The 18,671-nt window shown below is 38.3% G+C and overlaps 1 long non-coding RNA gene across 1 annotated transcript in view; it reads right to left on the minus strand.

The window, feature by feature from the left end:
* Positions 1-5,337, minus strand: part of LOC125164215 (uncharacterized) — a 32,683-nt gene extending 27,346 nt beyond the window's left edge. Inside the window, exon 1 of the long non-coding RNA XR_007151685.1 lies at positions 5,164-5,337. This is a non-coding gene — a long non-coding RNA (uncharacterized LOC125164215). The remainder of the gene's footprint in view (positions 1-5,163) is intronic.
* Between the last annotated feature and the right edge of the window lie 13,334 nt (positions 5,338-18,671).

The raw sequence follows: 18,671 nt of genomic DNA on the forward strand, positions 1-18,671 counted from the left end.
TAGTTGTATTTATAACTTTTAAAGGAAATAATTTGACATCATTATTCATTCAAGAGATATGGATTCTTTAGCTAGCACAGTGCCAGGCACTGCGATGGTCAAAAGATACAGGCTCTCCCCCCACAAGGACGTTACAAGGTGTATCCTTGAAACTGATGCAGTGACAGACCTGTATATTTTACTCAGTGTAAATACAAGTAAATAGCATTCTGTGAAATTTAAATGCCAGCCTGTAAGCTGCAATATACTTAAGTAAACATACCAACATAATGGATTTTTTATTACCTGGAAAGCAGAAATCATGAAAATAGACACAGAAAACTAAAATGTGAACATTACCCCAAGCTCCGTGCTTCAGAGATAAATCATGAACCTTTCTAATTCTGGCACAAAGTTATTGTATATAATTTTTATCTCACAATAATAAAGCGGACATGCAAAAGAATGCCTTGCCATCAAGTTATCCAAGTTGCATTTGTATAGAAAAAACCAATTTGTGACTATTGGAGGCACAGTTACACTGAGCTGTAAATCAGAGCAGGAAGGCAAGCTAAATTTCTTCGATGCAAGTTTGATTCTCAAGGGTTGCCTAACTGCAGGCTAAAATGTAGTTGAACACATGAATAAGCTTTTCACTTTGTTGTCATGTTTTTTAGTATAGTTGGTTTCCTCTCAAACTCAGACTTGATAACTACTTTAAGTGTAGGGTCATTATTTTAAAGAGATGAAATGCTATGTCTGCTTTATGTGACAGAAAAGGAAACTTTCTCCCTCGATTTCCTTCCTTAACCTGCATTGTGCCTGTTATCCAATTATCCATCATGGCCAGTATCTTTATACTAAACAGCTAAAACCTTTCCAGAAAAAAAAAATCATTTCTAAAACGCAGGAAACATAAACATATACAAAAAATTTCAAGTGAATTTCTCTAAAATTTCCTACAAAAGATTAACCTGTTTGTAAGCCAATGAGTGAAAGGACATACCAGCTTGTGATTCAGTAAAATTTCTTCCATTCCAAAGAGGGTAATCCGTAAGAAATATCTGGAAGTTTTTAAATAAGTTTTCCGAAATGTTATTTCTTGTTCGTCACTTTGTCACTAAAATCTTTAACCTGCGGTGTAACTTTTGTGGTTTGAAGACATGAGTCCGCTGACATCAGCACGCAGTCAGAGACGAACCAGATGGAGAGAGTATTGAGATTTCTGCATATATTAAGCAGTAATACTCCACTTGAGATAACCTTTGCCTTAGTGCTTCATAAATACTTCCTTAGGCTGGAACGGGAATCCTATTCTTTGTATGATCGAAATTACCTACTAACCTACTAAATCTCTAGACAAAAGTCGTCCAATCTGGCTTTCGCTTAAGTACAATATATTTAATCCTATACCAGACACATGTTCCCTTTTGAGACCTCAAGAAGAATAATACATTGAGGGATACTAATAGTTACCCAATTTAAATAGGCCTCAAATTTCACTTTGCTCTTAAAACAGCCCTTCTAGTTTCTGAACTTGTAGAATGATTTTCATGGCCCATGTCTCAAATGATTTTAACAAGTAATGAAATATCTTCATTAAACATACAATCATGATTGAGCTGAGTTTTTCTGGTTTTTCAGACATTTAATGATCAAAGTTCATTTGACCTTAAGTGAACTGATGATGTGTATACAATAGCTAAATTCTGAAGCTATCTTTTTATTTGTAGAGGCATCCTCTTAAGCCCAGAATCCCTAAAATATATGTTCGGTCCCCAGATCGGAGGTGAAATAGCTAAATGATTTGTTTGCTGGAACATCTGAATATATTCAGCACCACAAATGCAGAGAAGCCTAACAGAAAGTAATTATAGGCCCGTGTTTACACCCACTTATTAGGAAGACAGAGCATATTGTGCAAGCAAGGGGTATCCACACGCTTTACGTTTAACAAGTTATCTCTCAGGCAGCTGTCATTCTGGTGAAGATAAGAGAGCCACACATCAAATGTAAATTACTTTTCACCTCATCGATCAGAGTCAAAAAAGAGCGCTTAAAAGTAAACAAAACCACCAGGCTGCTCAGCTCTCCCTGTGATTTAAGTCAACAGTTGGCATGAATGCTGAAGGGGAGTAAAGAATTAAGAGCACACGCAGCTTATTCTTCCTGGCTAGACAAATAACTTTCAGAAATTTAATTCAATTAACCAAATATTTATGAAGTGTCCACCGTGGAGAATGCAGAACAGGCTGCTCTCCTTTCAAAAGCCTACCATCTCTTAAATGGGGGTTGGGATGGGCTGGCGAGTGGCCAAAGGGCAGAGAGAGAGCTGCCAGGAGAATACAAATAACTAGATAGTAACATAAATATGCACACTGCCATGAAAATTCAAGGGAAGAGATCTCATCTCACACAGAAAGTGTAGCGGCCAAGTGTACGTACTTCAATCAGACCCCTGGTCTAACTTTTAAGAAAATAGAGACACTGTGGTATACAAGACTTGACCTTTCACGAGAAGCTCTGACCTTGCAACAGTATCAACCAGGAGTCCCCAGCAAGTCGGTTGACTACTGAGTTAACAATTCTGAATTAATGAATCTGCACAGGAAAACCTAACCCCAAAGAAGAGGTCCCTGCCAAATGACTTGTTAACATTCCTTCAAGCATTATGGCTTTGTGAAATTACAGTTGTTGACTAAAATAGAGTTGTTGGCAATCAGGAGACTATAGATGCTGGAGAGGATGTGGAGAAACGGGAACCCTCTTGCACTGTTGGTGGGAATGCAAATTGGTGCAGCCGCTCTGGAAAGCAGTGTGGAGGTTCCTCAGAAAATTAAAAATAGACCTACCCTATGACCCAGCAATAGCACTGCTAGGAATTTATCCAAGGGATACAGGAGTACTGATGCATAGGGGCACTTGTACCCAATGTTTATAGCAGCACTCTCAACAATAGCCAAATTATGGAAAGAGCCTAAATGTCCATCAACTGATGAATGGATAGAGAAATTGTGGTTTATATACACAATGGAATACTACGTGGCAATGAGAAAGAATGAAATATGGCCTTTTGCAGCAACATGGATGGAACTGGAGAGTGTGATGCTAAGTGAAATAAGCCATACAGAGAAAGACAGATACCATATGGTTTCACTCTTATGTGGATCCTAAGAAACTTAACAGACACCCATGGGGGAAGGGAAGGAGAAAAAAAAAAAAAAGAGGTTAGAGTGGGAGAGAGCCAAAGCATAGGAGACTGTTAAAAACTGAGAACAAACTGAGGGTTGATGGGGGGTGGGAGGGAGGAGAGGGTGGGTGATGGGTATTGAGGAGGGCATCTTTTGGGATGAGCACTGGGTTTTGTATGGAAACCAATTTGACAATAAATTTCATATATTAAAAAAAATAGAGTTGTTGGCTAAATATAATCAACGAGGCATGTATGTAGGGGTCTAGCATCCGCCTTTATAAACACTGATTTAATGAAGGCAAGTTTTCATGGGGATGGAATTAAATTCCACAACCGCATCTCTGTTTAATAATATTAATTTCAGGGGCGCCTGGGTGGCTCAGTCGGTTGAGTGTTCGACTTTGGCTCAGGTCAGGATCTTAAGGCTTGTGAGGTCCTGCCCTGCATCGGGCTGTCTGCTGTCAGCACAGAGCCGGTTTCGGATCTTCTGTCCCCACCTCTCTCTCTCTCTCCTCTCTCTCTCTCTCTCTCTCTGCCCCTCCCCTACTTGCTCTCTCTCTAAAAAATAAAGATTTAAAAAGTAATAATAATTTCAGAATCATGAGAGCAATCTCGTTTTACTGAAATCAGGTCTGCATTTTTTATCAAGGCCTGGAAAGGCAGGGGCTGTCCAGAGATCCACAGTCTCTCCATTTCTTCCCTGTACGGCACATCCTTGTCCTCATGCTGGGGAGCAATGACAATGGCCTATCATCACATCGATTCTAGCAAGCTCATAGGAGAAAGGAGTAAGGAGGCAAAGGCAAAGCGTGCCCACAAATTATCTTCCACAAACATTCCCAGAAGCTGCCGCACAATAAATTTGCATCTTGTTTTATGCTCTGTAGCAGAGTGGAGTCACGTGGCCACACAAGTTGAAAGAGAGCCTAAGTAATGTAGTTTTTCTTCTGCATGGCCCTGTGCCAACTGAAATTGAGGGTCGCTCTGAGAATAAAGGCAAGAATAGATTTTGGCCTCTTCCACGGTGGCTGAAAAAGTATACATTTGTCAGCTCATCGTTAGTCCATAACCAGCCAAAGTATACTTTGCTAAGATGAGAAAGTATTTGGGAATTTTTATCCAGGGATTTCACTCCTGGGAATTTATTCTGAGCAAAATCAAAAAGGAAAAAGTACTAAATGCACAAAGACGCCTTTCCCAACGTTATGAACGGAAGAAGGAGGGAAGTTCAACGACCTACAATAGGCAAATAGTTATATAAATATTGATAATTTCACAATGAAATAATATGCAGCAATAAAACATACTTATGAATTTTACAGACTCAAGGAATATATTAAGTGAAGAACTATATAAAATGCCTATATACTACTATTATAATAATTTAATAAGAACAAATAGGCATGAAAAAACTTGGAAAGATATATATCAAAATAATACAAATGTCTATCTTGGAATATTAGGATTAAGAGAGCACTTTTTCCTTTTTCTTCCAGTTTTTCATTTATAATGCAATTTAATATCAGAATATAATACAATTCAAATAATGATTAAGGATTTCCTCATTTTTCACTCTTTTCAATCCATAATATGCTACTTTTATTTGTATTTCATGATTCTCTCTAGTCTTATCTTTTATGTGTAACTCCCCAGTTATATCTGAAGGTGTCCATTTTTTAAAGTATGAAAAATTTTGTCACTTTAGGTGACTTGAATTTATAAATAGAACTTTGATATTCACGTTGTATTTGCTACACCAGCCAACTATTATTTAACAAATTCTATTTAGAAACTGATTGCTTTTGTTAATAAGTTTGAGTTTCCATGATTAAAGTTTTAAGTTTTTAGTGAAACCTGTATTTTCTGTTTTAAGTTTGATAAGTATACCTTGTAAACATGCTAAATAATAAATTTTGCTAAATGATAACAACCAACTATTTAAAATTCATGCAAACCACTCATGGGAATATTATTATTTATTAGTCGCTTACCATGTATTATTCAGTATTAGTGGCCATCTTGGGTTTATATGGAGAAGACGTCTGTAGCCAAAGTAAATCCAGGAAGTGATGGGAACTATTTAAAGTTCCAAAAGACCAAAATGACCACTTTCTGTGTTGTCTAGACTCCGGACAGCTCTTCCATGAGATGTATGGATGTCTTAATCTGCCCTCCAGAAACAATAAAGGAAACAAAATGACTCATCATTTCCAAATGAGCACCCAGTAAGGGTACTGAAAGTAACGTGATATGAGAGATCAGATGGTATTTAACTTAACTATTTCATGTAGGAGTGTTTTTTCATGTGGGAATAATAGGATACAAAAATCAAATTTTATATGGAAGTGGCTGGGTGGCTCAGTCAGTTAAACATACACCTCGATTTCAGCTCAGGTAATGATCTCAGGATTTGGGAGATAAAGCCCCACGCTAGGCTCTGACCCTGGCAGCATGGAGCCTGCTTGGGATTCTCTTTCTCTGTCCCTCCCCTGTTTATTTTCTCTCTCTCTCTCTCTCTCTCTCTCTCTCTCTCTCTCTCTCTCTCAAATAGATAAACTTAAAAAATGAAAGAGAAAAATCAAATTTTGTATGAATTAGAAGAAGAATAAAATCAAAACAAAAATGGCTCAGCTGCATGTTGAACTTTTTGTAAAACAAGGTGGGCAAATTTGTATGATTTTAGGAATTCACATACAGGTGCCTTGTCTCCTCTGAAATAATTCAGGCACCCTGGAAGACAATCTACAATGTTGCTAACTACCCACAAAGTCTGACCACAGATCTTTAAATTGAGAGAGACAGGTTTGTTAGAGGAACAGAAAGTTACAAGGGAAGCAAATGTGTCAAAAAAAAAAAAAAAAAGGGATACGTGCTCACATACAATACTATATGCTTCTGGCACCGACTCAAATACAGATAACTTACCTCTATTAAATAAATGACTTCAAAAATACCACAAGTTTAAGAAAAGCTTCTCCGTATTAAAAGTCATTGAACTGAAATGTACTCATATAACAACTGTGTAAGGAAATGTCTGCAAGAGCATTTTTATATGCTCTTGTTAAAACTGAGAGAAAGTCCTGTAGCATTGGCACAGACATCGTTACAGTTTCTTGAGTAAACACAATGTCCTCTGCCAGTTCACAGGGGATTTCCTGTCCAATTAGTTAGTCACCCACCTCATAGCAAGAAGAGTGTCGTATGTGGGACACGTCTTGACATTATTAATGCACCTCATCATTGTTCTAATTTCCATGCAGTTCATTTTACAGTCACTCAAATTTTCCACCATGCATTTTATTACCAGACTACTTAAAAGATTCAAGCAGGTTTATAAATGAAAGGTAAGATTGTTTCGGATTGACATTCTTGCCAAAGGAAGAAAATCTGTAGCTATCAGGGAATATGTTCAAAATTGATACAGCAGGTAAATTAAAAAGACAGGCTGCTATATGCAGATATGTGATTATTAGGACTATATTTAATGGGCAGGGAGGAAACGTAGGAAACATAATGTATCAGAAAAGTAGGAGAACTCGCTTGTTAGTATTTAATGAGGAAAACGGTTATGTTCCCCCAAAGTCCTATTATGCCACCTTTCAGTGACCCTAATTGATTGGCTGAGTTAGTTAATGAGGTACTGTGTGCTAGTAATGCTAAGCAAAGACCTCTGTTCTTATTTTTTATGATAGCACGGATTGATTGCAGAGTATTCACCGGAGACTGGCAGATGTTTCTGGATGTTTCGTACATTTCATTTTCTATCTGCAGTGCTGAGATATTGTTCTTTGCCTGGAAAATTGACATTGAATACTACTTTTAATAGCAAACACAGTGATGTCTTTAAAATTCTAACTTTATGATAGCACTGTTCTACATTTAGTCTAAGAGAAGAACTTTTGGGAAAACATGCATTTGGTAGAAATCAGAAACGTGTGCTAGGTGAGACTAAGAAAACACGGCACAGAGTCTTTAAGAAAAATTGGCCGAAGCTATTTCTGCCTCAAAGATTATAAAACCATAAATGCTATATTTCTTAGGCAAAGGAAAAATAAAATAAAAATATGATTCCAAGCCTCGTCAAGAATTGGCAGCTTGTTCAAAAGTAAAAGCTAGTCGCTTGTTTGTTGATTAGGATACCCTCACAAAATGTCCTAATGGCAAATAAGCCCCTCACCCTCTGTTGAATATTTTCTCATTTTTAATTCATTTGACATTCCCATTAAATCCATATGTCTTAGTCCAAGCTGCTATCACAAAATGCCATAGACTGGGTACTTCAATAACAGAAGTTCTCATAGTTCTGGAGGCTGGGAAGTACAAGATCAAGGTGTAGGCCAATGTGTTTCCTGGAAAGTTCTTTTTTCCTGGCTTGCAGATGGCCACCTTCTCTCTGTCGTCTCACATGGCTTTTTGGGTCCATGAATCAGGTGGTGGGTTGGGGGTGGGGGATGGAGAGAGGAAGCAAGCCCTGTGATGATTCCTCTTGTAATGGCATTAATCCCATCATAAGGGCCCCACCCTCATACCTCATCTAACCTAATTATCTCTCAAAGGCTCTATTCTCCCAATACCATCATACAGGAGTTGGTGCTTCAGACATAGGAGTTTTGAGGGAATATACACATTTCATTCATAAGGTCATATATTTACAGAAAGGTGATTTTGTGGTAACTAAACAGAATACTTGACTTTTTTTAGATAAAAACTTTTTCACTTTATTTTTGAGAGGGGGGGTAGGGGTAGAGAGATAGAGAGAGACACAGAATCCAAAGCAGGCTCCAGGTTATGAGCTGTCGGCATGGAATGTGACGTGGGGCTCAAACTCATGAACTATGAGATCATGACCTGAGCCAAAGTCAGACGCTTAACCGAATGCACCTGACTTTGAATTCCAACTATATGGTTTGTTCTTGGTACAGTTCTTGGTATGTATAAGGTATTCAAAGTATGTGTGCTATTTTACATATATTATTAATACAAACTGTACATTTGGAAAAGAGGGAAGTAGAAAACTATTCGTGCTGGACGTTGAGAAGAGAGGGACCCTACCAAATGTAAAGACTGGGCAAAGTCTTCATTCAACCTCAGTGCAAACAAGCAACTTGCTTTAGTGGAGGCAAGGTACAGGGTGGATAATAGTTACTAAATTCAGATTTTTTTTTTCATACTCAAATCGAAGGGCTAACTTTCCAACAATTCATCATGCCAAAGTATAATATATATAGATTTGTGCACAATGTCATGTAGCCCTGCAATAGATATAATAATAATTTTGTTCCCCTTCATAACTACTTCAAAGAATTGTGTTATTAATCTACCTCTTTCTTCATTTCTTGAAGTAATTTACTCTGTTTATTTTTGGCCTTATAAGTCTGCTTATGGTGAAATGTTATAGCATTTAAATGTAGGTATTACCCACCATTGCAGGATTTCAAAAATACATGGGGAGATTGCTTTATCCCTTTATTATTCCTTTACTTCTAAAAGTTTCAAAATAAATCATAAAATGTCACGTTATCTAAGCACCTGATGGAACAGAGCATTCACAAGTAGGTAAGGCAGGTATAGAAATAGCCAGACAGCCCAGAAGCTTATGTGCTCAGGTCCCGGTGTTGTTTTCACCTGGTGAAACCTGCTTGGGGGACTGATATAAAGTCCTGCTTGCTTTGATGAGGTGAGGCAGGACAGCATATGTGGGGCTTCACTCTGTTCCGTGCTTTTGGGGAGGGATACAACTCAATAGTTTATCATCAGTCAGTCCCTAAGAGACCAATGTCCTCCCTTTCTCTAAAGCACTGTTCTATGTAGAAATTTCTGCCAAATCATTAAAATCTATTCCTTCGAAGTCCAGCAGATTAGAGGCTGTCTCGTTCTTCGGGTTCCCTTGGAGACTGATTCTGAGAGATTTCCATGTACGGCTTTTATTGGTGAGTGCTCTTAGAAACACCCTTCAGTGCTGAGGGCAGCAAGATTCAGCAGAGAGAGAAGCAGTGAGGGGCAGCTGCCATAGGAGTCAAAGCCAATTTTGGGGAGCCTCTGAGTCTCCCAGAATCTTCTACACTGAAGCAAAGGGATGCCACTACCCTGGGGAAAAACAGGAAGTAAAACTGGGTTAGAGGTAAGGGGTAGGGCTGACTTTGAGATAATTGTAAGATGTCAAAGGGGAAATTTCCAGAAAGCACCTGTAAAGATAGGTTGGGAGTTCTAGGAAAAAGTCAGAACTGAAGATCCTAATTTGAGAGAAGGTGAAGGGAATTTTCAGGGAGAGCTTAAGGAAAAATAAAGTCAAGGAGTGTTTTAGCAACCAAAGAGAATGAGTAGGGGTCATCGGAAATAGGCAAGGAGACTCAAGAGAGAATGAGGCTGGAGACTCTGGGGACGTTCTATAACAGGAGTGGTAAATAAGATAAAATGTTGTAGTCTGGTAAATAGGCTTAGGGTTCTAAACCTATTTCTTTGAATTGATGATTAAAAAGAAATTGTGACCTCCTTGAAAGCATTTTGATATTGTCATGGTGAATGGAATTAGCATTATTTGGGATACAAAATGAAGTCATTGGGTAGCAAATATTTGACTGCAAGGAATTTAGTGCCCAGCAGAAAAAAAAATACAGCACATAGCATGTAGGCAATGAGTATTTGTTGAAGAAAATAAAAGAATACATAGGCAAAAAAGAAAAGACCTTTCTGAGGTTGGAAAAAAACATATATTCCCTTTAGTTTTGTATGATCTATATTTTGTTTTTTCTCTTTATTGGGAAGCTGAGAAACTAGATTGCATTTGGTTGTATTTCATTTTTTGGCTATCTGGGCCATTCAGTTACTGCTCAAGGGGCAAAGGTAGAAAAGCATCATTTCAAAAAGCTCTCATTGGAAAAAACCAGTATCATTTTTTAATAATAAGATATGCTGAGAGGGACACATTATGTGGTATTCTTGCCCAAAATGTAACACCTGAATCTCATCATGAGGAAACACCAGACAAACCCAAATTAAAAGACATTTATAAAGTAGCTGGCTTGTTCTCTTTAAAAATGTCAAGGTCAAGGAAGGTTGACCCAGATTAAGAGGAAACTGATTCAGATTAAGGGAAATTAAAGCAATATGGCAAGTATACACAATACGTGATGTAAGATTGCATTCTTCCCAGGCAATAAATATCTACAAAAGACATTTATGAGACAACGGATGACCGTGAATTCAATAATACTGTTGTACCAATGTTGAAATTTCTTATTTTGAGAATGATAGTACAGTTATGTGAAAGAAAGTCTTTGTTTTTAAGAAACAAACAGTTATTTCAGGGTGAATAGGTACAACATCTCCAATTTAGTCTCCATTCATTCAGAAAAAAATTACAGATAAATGATTGATAGATGATAAATTAGATAGAAGGATAGAGAGAGAGAGAGATGGATGATAGAAAAATTGATGATAATAGATGGATACAGTAAAAGAATGATAAAGTAAGTTGGGGAAAATGTAAACAATTGGTGAATCTCAGTAAAGCATATAAGAGAGTTTCTTAACTTTTCCTGCAATTTTTCTGTAATTTTGAATTTATATTAAAAAGTCATGAAAAATAGTCTTGAAAACTAAAACAACACTTTGTTTCCAAAGTTAAGTCTCCATGTTGGGAATTTTTATTAAATCCAAAGGTACCAATACACTACAATAAGGGTACTGTGAAGCAGATGCAAAAGCAATCCTGCGGAGAATGGAAAAGGGTTATTTTAGGTGGTAATGGGCACAAGGAGTTTTGAAATGAGTACATTTCAGGCGAACACTGCCTGTGCAGTCTACTGAAACTGTCAAAAAGTAAGTTCATGAAACACGTTGTCAGGAAATTCATCCACATAAAAACTGCTCAAACTAACAAAAAGATGAGACAGGATCAGCTTCCTGAGCTTTATGAACCTTTACATTTATACTGATGCTATTTTCAAAGGAGGAACAGTCAGGCATGTTTTGTTTTCCTTGACTTTGTGGGTTTAGAAATTGACACGATTCAACCGTACATGAATGTATCCTAATGGTTTGAAAAGAGCTAGCGTAAGAAAAGACATTGAGAGAAATATAAGAAAATGGTGTTGAAAAGGATGGAAATCTCTGTCCAAAAATGAGAAATGGAAAACTTTCCCCAAAACAGTGTGGAAGGTCACACTGACAGCGCAAGGCATTCATCAGGCATTGCCGATGTTCACTGGTCTTTGTGGAAGGCCCTTCTTTCCCGTCTATGATGTATTTTTATTCTCAAAGACTACGAAGAGACTCACTTCACTTGTGAACTAGTATCCACAAGTAACAAGTTTATTAATTTTTAAACAATCAGCTCCCTCTTAAGGATCTAAGGTTTGCATGGCTATTTGACAAAAGGCGAAGCTTTTGTGAAAACATGACTAAGCAAAATGCAGCAACAGTAGACCCTGGAACAGCATTGCCGATACTATCACCTTACTTTTTGTGAAACAAACATATAAACACACACACACACACACACACACACACACACGCACGCACACACGCACGCACACACAACTTTCTAGTCGCCATCTAATATCCTATAGTCCTCCCTCTCTTGTTTTCCAGAACAGCCGGGCACAGACAGTAACATCTGACTTACGGCATCACATTGACCGTGTTCACATTAAGCCAAACCAATGAGTGTGATTTTAGTTTTCCTGGGAACTAGTGTGAGTGTAGGAAAAGCAGACTCAGTGAGAAGTAAACTTTAACAATATACCAACTGTGAGTTCATTCTTTGAGAAGATGGAATCAATACTAATGACAGACAATAGCATGTGGTATATCAAGATATTCAATTCAGTAAATGAGGAAAATGTGGGAGACATCGGTCTTCTTTGCTTGCATGCTTTAAGAAAATATAAAGGCAAGGATCTAATTATTTGGTAGGTTAATATTTGGGTTTTAAATTCCTTGCCTAAAACATTTATATTTATTTACATGAAAAAAATTGAAATGTTGTATTTAAACATTTCTAAATCTTCTCCTTCCTAAAAATTCCTTGATTTTCTGATTCATTTAATATTCTCACTGTCTTGATAAACTTAAAAGATTTTTCCAAAACTCCCAGCTGTGGGAAGTGTTGCTTTATGCATCAAAAAATTAGGGTGCACATTTCAAATGTGTTCTCTGGCTCTCGATTCTTCATGTCTAAACAAAAGACATTATGAATCTAAGTAATAATAACTATCACTCAGATTAAGAATATTTCAAAATAGTATGCATTCACATAGATTGTAATGAAAGTACTATTTTTACATTTTATTTATTTGAAACCATTGTAGAAATTTCTTATCTAAAACTATTGGCTCCCAGGTAATTCAGCCTGCACTGTGATTTTGTGACACAAGGAAAAGAAATGTATGTAGAGGCGCCTTAGGCTTGTTCCTTACTAGCTCTTTCTATTACTTTCTCTAGGGAAGGCTGGCAGAATAAAATAGACTTTTTTTTCCCCTTGCCGAATGTATGCTGTTGAATCACCCTTGTTTTTCAAAGGCTTTCTCTATCCTTAGTTTTTGGAGAAAGAAGTAACTATGACTGTCTTGTTATGAAAAGAATTTTACTTTTCGTAACATTGAAAAAATGAAATCACTGAATAATGATTCGCGGCTCCACCTAACATTCACACTTTGCGTTGATTATATATTTTGCATCCAAATTTCAATCTATTATCACTGATTTTGCTGTTGATAGAAAACAGGGAAAGAGTGAAGATGTGCATATCATTTAGAGGGGGCATAGTCAAAAAGACATTTAATTCTCTTTCAATAGCTGCTTCTACTGACCTAATAGAAAACTTAGTTGTGGGGTAAGAAAGGATGTTGCTCTGTAATGCTATCACAACACACAGCTATTATTTTTAGATATCAATTTTACTAACTCTGAAAATCAGTAGCAAGTTAGGTATTCCTATTGTTACATTACGTTTTCATGAAATGGCCAGATTACTGACTTCAGAAATTACTGCTTTTTACTCATAGAGCATGTAGACGGTAAAATATATTCAATCACGGACTAAAATATTCATCATGCTGGAAGATTTTTTTTTGCAAGAATCAGAACATAAATCACTTGCTGTGAACTGGGGACAGTTGGCTTTGTTTTGTTTTGTGTGCTTGTTTCTGAGACTGTCACCAACTTTACTGCCATGAATTTGAGTGCTCGGCATTGGATGATGTTCTCCAATACATTTTTGAGAGGCCATTGAAAAGAATTACTAACACCAACTTTACTATCTTGTGTTCTCTGATTTTATGCCGGTTTGCTTGCATTGATATTTCATTTCTGACCTGAATTGACATGCTGTATCATAGTCTTCTATGGGGAAAAGGTGATATTTTATGAAGGTATTGGATGAGGATTGAAAATTCAGAAATAATGATGAGTGCCCGGGGCAATATTCTGAAGCCACTGAGGTTCATTTTTAGCAGCCACCCTCTCCTCTTTTTAATACCTCCTTCATATTTTTTGGTTTCTTCTGCCCCAGATTCGATCACCCCATATTCTCTTTCTGTAGCTAAGTGAGACTCATGTCAAATAAACATACCTCCAAAGTGCCCTATTCTCCCTTTTTTCACTAACACCATAACATCTCTTTTCCAAATGCCATTATTCCTTAGCCAGCTGTCTTCTGGAGAGCAATCAGAAAAAAATCATCTTTCAAAATCATCTAAAAATATTAAGGACTAGCAACACTTTTGTCTTCTAGTGGTATTTGCATTTTGCATCTAATTTCTCTTGGAAAATGTAAGTCTGAATCCAAAGGAATTAATCATCAGTGATGTGATTTCATCCAAAGCTAAGGGCTACTCCATCTAGGTCAGAAAATTTTTTGTTGCTGTTGTCTCAAGTTACATGACCCTAAACATGCCTGAGCAAGGCCTACGTTATTGTTTGCAATCGATTTCTTATCAGCTGGACCTTCAGTTGGTTAGAGGATTGCTGGACTTTGGGAATGCTACAACATCACATACACATACAGAAAGATGGGCCTGGACCGTATTAATTCAAACATATTTTATTAAGCACAGTTCTGTGCCAGAACAGCGCTAGAATTTTTAAAATAAGGATATAAAGAAAGCAAACACCAAATGCTAAAAGGCTCCTGTGCTAATGGAATTCACAGTCTAGAGAGGAGTGAGGGGTAAAAATAAGCAAGCTCAGTGCATCATACTAAGGTGTATCAAGGAGAGAAAGGAACATTGATGTTGCTTGGAGAAAACTGGTATTTGAATTATAGTTAGAGAACACTAGATGAGTAATGTTTTAGCTATTTGGATTATGACGAAGTGCTACAAGAAAAAATAAATATGAGCAATTTGAAGGAGTCGGTGTCTTAGTCAACTGGGCCCGCTGGAACAAACATTACATTAAGAGTATACATTTATTTCTCACACTGTGGGAGGCTGGAGTCCAAGATGAAGGTGACAGCATGGTCAGGTTCTGGTAAGGTTTCTTCCTGGTTTGTAGATGGCCGTCTTCTCATTGTATCTTCACTTGCCAAAGAGAGCAGAAAGGAAGCAAGCTTCCTAGTCTCTCCTTGTAAGAGCACTAATTCCATTCATGAGGCCTCTACCCCTATGACCTAATTACCTCCCCAAGGCCTCACTTCCTAACACCATCCAAATGGGGGTTAGAATTTCAGTGTGTGAATTTGCGGGAGACATAAACTTTCAGTCGGTAACAGTACTTGCCTTTAGAGGATGCTGTAATGTGTTGCCCAGATTCCCCTCCAGGAATCAAGAATTTACTGCCCAGGTGCCGGGAGTACTATAACAGTTAGCCTTCAGCTAAAGATGCATGTTATGTCACAAATGATATTGGCATGTGCCATGTTCATGGTTTAAATCCTCTTATGTACGGTTTTAACTTTGTAAGGAAACTTAAAAAGGAAGAAACCAAAGAAAAATACTTTATGGGATAACTAAAGTGAATTTGTTATAGGAGAATAAAATGTGGGAATTTTATTACACAGAAAGATGATGTTTATTTTTTTTTAAAAAATGCAACAGCAACAAAAATAATCATTTTCCACAAATTCATACATTGATGCCCTAACCCTGAATACCTCAAAATGTGACTTTTTGAAGATAGAGCCTTTAAAGAAATAATGAAGATTCAGTGAGTTCGTATGGGTGGGCCCTAATCCAATGTGACTGGAGTCCTTATAAGAGGAAATTGGAACACCCATAGAGATACAGGAATGCACATGCTCCAGGGAAAGGCCATGCGAAGACACAGCAACAAGGTGGCTATCTGCAAGCCAAGGCGAGAGGGAGCATCAGGAGGAACCAAATAGCCAACATCTTGATCTTGGACTTGTAGCCTCCAGAACTGTGACAGAATAAATTTCTTTTCTTTCGTCCTCTTAATATGTTGTATTTTGCATAGCAGCCCTCTCACAATACTACACCACCCAGAGCACAACCCCTCCTCGTGACAGCCTCCATCCAGTGTGGGTGACATGGGGTTCATCCCAGGCTCAGAGCTTCCCTTGGGGTGTGCTAAGGTCTTCATCAAGACTGCATTGTAGGCCTACATCCCCCTCTTCCCGAACCAGCTTCCTCTCCTTCCTTTCCGTGAGTACTGACTGAGACCACTCCCACATAAACTTCAGAGAAACTGATCTCTACGCTGTAATTTGCTTCCTAATGACCCCATCCTGTGAGAGCAAAACAATTGTTCAAGGGTCTGGGGAAGGAAGGATTAAAAGACCGGGTACAAGGATTGTGTGATACAGCATGAGGACAGACACATGGGAGCGCAAAAATGTCTGTATCACATGTTGACGTCCACCAAAAAGCATCGTTGTGGAAGAGGCACAAGACAATGAGATGAGTCCAGGAGTTACATGACCAGCTTACAGCAGCCATCTGCTATCATCATTCTCCAGAAGGCAGTGTACATTTTAATCAATAACCATCATGTGATGATGTGTCCACATTAGGTAGAATTCATGCGTCTAGAAACTAAGGGGAAGCAGCGGCTTGGCCTTGCTTACCACCACTCTTGGTGAACCGTTTGAGAAATTTGTGCTTCTCATTCCCCCAAACCTGAGTTTTTTGGTATTGGAGGCCCTGATCTGGGGGGACATAGCAAGAGGCCCACTGAACTGTTCTCTCTGGTTGTTCATAGTTCATGGCACTTTACATTCTTCATTCTAAGAGATTTGCTGGCAAAATAGAGAGTTGCCACTTTGGTGAGGTAATTAAACAGATCATCAGAAGGAAATAGGGATGCTCTTATAAAGGGGGGCAGGAAGAATTATATTTAACATCCAGCTGATTACCTTGGATGCCTATCAGTACACCCTTGAGTAATTTTGACAATAAATAGACAAATGCAGAAGCTATTGCCTGAGAAAGGCTTGAAACCAGGGGCTTGTGCGCCTCACAGGTAAAGGGGTAGGTCTTGCCCGCAGGCAAGCCACTGGAACAGGTGAAGGAGGTAGGTGAAGGTAGGAATCTAGAGTGGTTGGTGGTAAAGAGATGGTGAATATCTGTTGCTCCTTCAAGACTATTGGTAGCCTTTGGGGCAGTATTTCGTCCTATTCTCCTTTCTCTTCTAACTTTCCCACAAAAAGAGACTTCCAATTCTTGGAGGAGTTGCTCCCACGACTTACCTAAAGAAGTAGGTCTGAGTGGTAAAAAGAATGGGTGGTGTGGGCACCCTGATGTGACACAGATTCCTCTTGAGGACCGAAAGATTTATTTCCTTGGCCACTGAGAGTGTTACCAGCAGGAAAGCCCTCAGTTTTCAGCCCTCTTCAGGAAATGCCTCAGCTACAGATTGTCATCCCCTTTTGGGGCAGCCTCTATTCAATAACTGGTTGATTCAGGGGCTACCCCAGTTTCTTTCCCTTTCCAAACCACCCGAGCAAGTGTATGTACTCACCACGCCTTTTTCATACGATCCCCAATATTCTTCAGTGGATATTTCCTACTTAAAGTGTGAAAACATTGGCTTAGTGGGTAAATGTTGATCAAAACTTCCAAGGGTGGCTCCTAATAAAGTTCCTGAACCCTAATCTCTCTCTTGGAGTCGGCTTCTCAGAAATCAGAATGTGTGACTCTGCCCTTTAGTGTTCATATCTGACTCCGCCGGTTCTGTAAACACTTTCTCCTTGAGTCCTCTGGAAAAGCTAATCATGAACATTTGCACAGAAACCCAGAAGTTCAGGTTGACAAAAATTCTAAACACCCGTCTCCTTCTCATTCATTCACATTATCGTAATTCCCGCCCTCCTCCCCAAACCCTGGCAAGTCTGCTCGGGCTTCTGTGCCAAGTATTGGAATTTGTTTCTACCTTTGTTACATGAGCTAAGCTTTGATCAGCCTCAGTATCAGGGGTCTGAAGAGAGCTACAGAAACACCCTCAATGCTTTCAGACATATTGGCTAGGGGAGTCAAATAGTTCCCTGACTTCCCCAAGGATGTTCTTTGACAAAACTTGAGGACGAAACACACCCACACAACTGTATGATCTCATAATGTCTTTTCCCTATATCTCGGATATTCTTTTATTTTTCAGTAGAGATTTCTACGTAAAGCATGAAAAACATTGCGTTTGTGAGTGAACGAGATCAAATCTGTAGATTCGTCTATGTCTGCTTATGCCGAGTTCTGCAAATAGTTGCAAACTCTACCAAGTTTGTTAAAGCCTATGCTGGCAGAGCGTTTGATGGCGTGACTGCCTTTTTGTTCTTTTTCATTTCTGTTCCCTTTGTTCTTGTTTAGTAAACATAAATTACCTACTAAACTAATAGCAATTTGAAGATTTTTTTAAAGCAGTACTAAAGGCAAAAGATATACCTATTTGGCAATGACCTAAGAAAAATGACAGAGAAAGATGAAGGCACAATTAAAAGGTTAGCCAAAAGAAATCACTAGATAAAAATTTCACTTCTTGAAAGTTATTGTTTCTAGGTGACGGTGTTCCAAGCCAACAAACAGCATAAATGTGGGATGCCTCGGGTGTCAATAAAACAGGAACATAAAAGAGGGTATTTAAGTATAGCACACATAGTGTTTGTGTAAATAATGTAAGCTCAGTAAAGATAAACAGCAGAGAACTAACACTGCAGCTTTTCAAAATGTCTCTTTTAAACCATTTCTGCCAGGGCTGACAAGGACCAGACACAATGTGTGCTTGGAAACAAAGGAATTGTGAAGTATCTGACCCATCTCATTACCTGTGCTACATCAAAATAACCCAATAGACATGTAGGACTGTGACTGCAATTTTGAGAAATAGTATTTGGGATGACTTTATAAAATTGGGGAAGTGCAACCTGAAATACTGAAGTCGAGATGTCACAATAGATGAGAGACTCACATCTTAATGCTTCTTTTGATTCTTACCAACAACTCCCTCCTTGAAAGGAAAAGGACTACCAGTCCTGTGGCTGTGAACCCCCAGCCAATAACTAAAGAAATTGTGTGTAATGAAGAACGAGAGGCTGCATCATGCTGGG

Source organism: Prionailurus viverrinus, chromosome B1, assembly GCF_022837055.1.
Source record: "Prionailurus viverrinus isolate Anna chromosome B1, UM_Priviv_1.0, whole genome shotgun sequence".
NCBI lineage: Eukaryota > Metazoa > Chordata > Mammalia > Carnivora > Felidae > Prionailurus > Prionailurus viverrinus.